The sequence below is a fragment of the Carya illinoinensis genome, chromosome 4, assembly GCF_018687715.1.
Source record: "Carya illinoinensis cultivar Pawnee chromosome 4, C.illinoinensisPawnee_v1, whole genome shotgun sequence".
NCBI lineage: Eukaryota > Viridiplantae > Streptophyta > Magnoliopsida > Fagales > Juglandaceae > Carya > Carya illinoinensis.
Window position 1 is genome coordinate 33747301 of NC_056755.1, and position 3805 is coordinate 33751105.

Consider the following 3805-nt stretch of genomic DNA (forward strand, 5'->3'; position numbering starts at 1 on the left):
AGGCTGTCTCGACCACCGGTGACCTCAGCCTACTTCCGGGCTCCCTCGACCAACTTTCCACTGTGGTAATTACAACTAGTGTGCAAATTCGATCGGTTTCCTTATGCTTCGTCCTCCCCCCACCCCCAACCTGTTTTATAAATATTCGCCACATATAATGGGTTACTATATCAATTCTTTTATATAATCAGAAGGAAGTCATTTTATGAATAATTTTTCAAATATTTTGAAGTTTTTGTATTATAAATGAGCCATTGAGAGTGCAGGAAAACGTAAATCATTTAAAATTTTAAAACTCAAAAATAACAAATTTAATAAAAGAAAGAGAAAGGATTCATGCATCGTGTATATAGTTATTATATTAGTATTTTTCCATAATAAGATTCATGTCATGTCAGCTGAGACAAAGGGCTCCGTGTGGGGAGACTGAACTAGAAAACACGTCAATGTTCATACTTCGGAATAAGCTCTCAGGCTATTCATGGACTGAAAAAGCAGTGATTATACTTACTGCTTTTGCTTTGGGCTATGGAGATTTTAGGGCCCTTGTTAAGTTGCAATCGGTCGGCAAACTTGTGGAATCATTGGGATTCACAAAACGTGTATCTACTACTATAAATTGCCCAGACCTTAAAAAATGTGAGAAAGAGATTGGTGATGTTAGCTATTTGATCAAGGACACTTTGGAAGCAATCAAATACATTATTGAGTTGGAAAGGCTATCTAACTCGGCTGATACCAATGGAAACAAAGTTGCCTTGATTACCACTATCAATGGGATACACGAGTACTCATGTATCCCATTGAATGTCTACTGGGTTATCACAACTGTTGTTGCCTGCATGACTCAAATGTTTTGTCTCAGTAACGATACGTAAGTTCTTGTCCCAATTCATCACTTGTTCTCACTTATATTCTCAAATCCTTTTGATATATAATAGCTAGGAATATTTAATCACTGTCATGATGTACTACGTTACAGTACTTATAAGATATGTTTTTTAGATGATTTCCATACGGGGAGGGAAAATATGAGTTTTTTTCATTTTCAAGCTAATACAAATGACCATGGTTAATTAGTTGCCTGATTCCAGGGTCAAGACACTGGATCTATCGCCCTTGATCGAAAAGATGAGCATCAACCTCGACTTACTAAAGAAGAATCTAAACGATTGCCGTCTACAAATAGGTAAGGCAATAGGAAATGATATTTGGTTCTCAAGGAAACACTACGTACCTTGAATCTGTTATTAAACATCTATCTGTCTGGCAATTACCTATATAATTTTTGTAGCTGTCTATTTTGTTTATGGCCGTAATTAACAATCTTATCTATATATGACCTTAGCTTATTTTGTGATTTAACTAAAGATAAATATTTTAGTTATAAAAAAGATTTCACAAAAGTAAACCAAAAATTTGACGTTATTTGATGTGCTATCCCCGCATGTGAAGTTACGAATGATGAGAATACTAATTTTGTGAAATTTTTTTATAACTGCAACAGTACTTATTTTCGTAATGTTTGTTACGAGTGCTTTTATTTTTAATAACAAGACCGTTTAGTTCTCACGACCAGTTGTTACGTATCAGTATATATTATGTATCAATCACCTGAAAAAGGACCAACCGTCTCTGACGGCCTAACCTTTCAATATCTTCCTACATAGGGGTGTGCATCCGGACCGGATTTTTTTCCGGTCCGGTCCGAAAATCCGGAATCCGGATAAATCCGGGCGGTTATCCGCCCGGATTACACCTGGGCGGTTAAAAAAATTCAGGATCCGGTTACGGATCCGGATTTATAACTCGGTTATCCGTAACCGGGTTATACATTCATTTTTTTTTTTAAACCCGAAAACGGCACCGTTGCTAGATTGAATACTTCCTTCGATGTCTCTCGAATCCTTTGCACTTTTCCTTCCTTCGTCTCTCGCCGCTCGTCTCTCAAGTCTCTCAAATCCTCCTCCTCAAGTCCCTAGCCGTGCCATTGCGATTGTGAAATAGGTATGTTAATCTCTCTCTGTCTCTCTCGGTTTAGTTGGATTCCGTTTTTCTAGATTTGTGTTTGATTTTTGCTTGGGTCTGTTTGGATTTGTGGTTGATTTTCGCTTGGATCTGTTTGGGTTTGTGTTTGATTTTTGCTTGGATCTGTTTGGGTTTGTGTTTGATGTTCTGGGTTTAAGACTGATTCCGAAATGTTTGGATTTGTGTTGGATTTTCGCTAGGGTTTGTGTTTGATGTTCTGAGTTTAGTATTTTGTGGTTTAGTTCTTGTTTTCTTCTAAGAGAATGCTTAGAAACATTCCATCTGTGTTAACGTTTTTTAAACCGGTTAGACAACTTACAACAAATAGGGTAAGAACATATGCTCCAGATAAAACCCCCAAACACATCACAGCACCAAGTCTGAGACACAGAGAGAGAGAGAGAGAGCATCAGTTGCTTCCCTTCGATATATCCAAAGTAAAAAGAGAATAGCTAAATATAAGTGAAAAAGTAAAAAAAAAAAATTACCCAAAGAAGTCGAGAACCTCGACAATCTGATCTGCTAAATCATCAACAGAAAGCACAGACTCATCTGGGCTAATTTCAGCAGCTCCCAACTGCAACAGCTCTTGAAGAAAGAAATTATGTTAATTATTAGATTAAATGAAAGAGAGAGCAATGCAATTTTGGTTTGGAGCAGATTTGTTTTCTGGAGTAAAGTAATTGAGATTGGTGCATAGGATCTATTGTGTCTTCGACTTTTGCTTTTACTATTTCCAAAAGCTCTGTTGTCTTATTTCTTTATCCTTTTATTGGACCCACAACACCTTTTGATATTAGTAGTGTTATTTCTGATTTTCCAGCGTGGGATGACACTCAAAAGTCCCACAGATTGAGGCGTAGAATACATAAATCGTCTGGGTCATCTCATAGGACTATGAGCAGATCTCTCTCCTGTGACTCGCAGTCTAAGGGGTCTGTTTCTACTCCTCGTGGGTCCGTGGTATGTGACCTTTATCTAAGCTTGGTTTTACCCTTTGTGCTGTCCAACTTTCATGTGAAACAATAGTGACAAACATGTTCTTGGATTTGTAGGTGGATGCCATACCCAACCCATCAAAAGAGCAATTAGTAGATGTTATTCAGAGGCATTTCATGTCACAGGTATTTTCAAAATGTGTTCACTTTGATCCTTTTCTAGCCATTTTCTATTTTTATATTTATAAAATACTGAATGAATAACATATGTACATTAATCCGGTAATGACATTGTTAGTTCAGCAGCTTTTGGATTATAGTTGCCATTATTCTGTTATGAAAAATGTATTTTTTTTTCTATTGGTGAAGCAAATCGACGAGTTGCAAGTCATTGTGGGATTTGTTTAGGCTGCAAAGAGAATGAAGACTCTGTGCAAATGACGATTCACGAAGAGAGAAATGAAGAGCTATGAATTTGGTTGTTTATGCTAACAGATACTGCACTTAAAAAATATCCACTCCCCTCTAGTGATTGTCTGTAATATATTTTATCCAGTGGCTTGTCTCTGTCTTGCTTTAGTAGGTTAGTATTACTTTGTACCGAGTTATAGACGTTCTTACTTTATTTTTTTTTCGATTAATTTTTTTAGAAAATTCTTTTAGAAGTTTTGATTATTTTTTTAAAAAAATCTGGGCAATTTAATATATAAGATCAGATTTTTTTTTTTAAAAAAAAAGTGATATAATTTCTTTTTAAAGTTATAAAGATTTTTTTAGATTTTTTTTTTTTCCAAAACCTAGTATAACCCGGATTGAACCCGGGTATAACCCGGATATCC

At 36.0% G+C, this 3805-nt stretch overlaps 1 long non-coding RNA gene across 1 annotated transcript; it reads left to right on the forward strand.

Moving 5' to 3' along the window:
- Positions 1-1910: 1910 nt before the first annotated feature.
- Positions 1911-3591, forward strand: LOC122307851. Its single transcript, XR_006241841.1, has 4 exons — positions 1911-2007; positions 2852-2991; positions 3084-3152; positions 3336-3591. It is a non-coding gene; the product is annotated as an uncharacterized LOC122307851 (long non-coding RNA).
- The last annotated feature ends 214 nt before the right edge of the window (positions 3592-3805 follow it).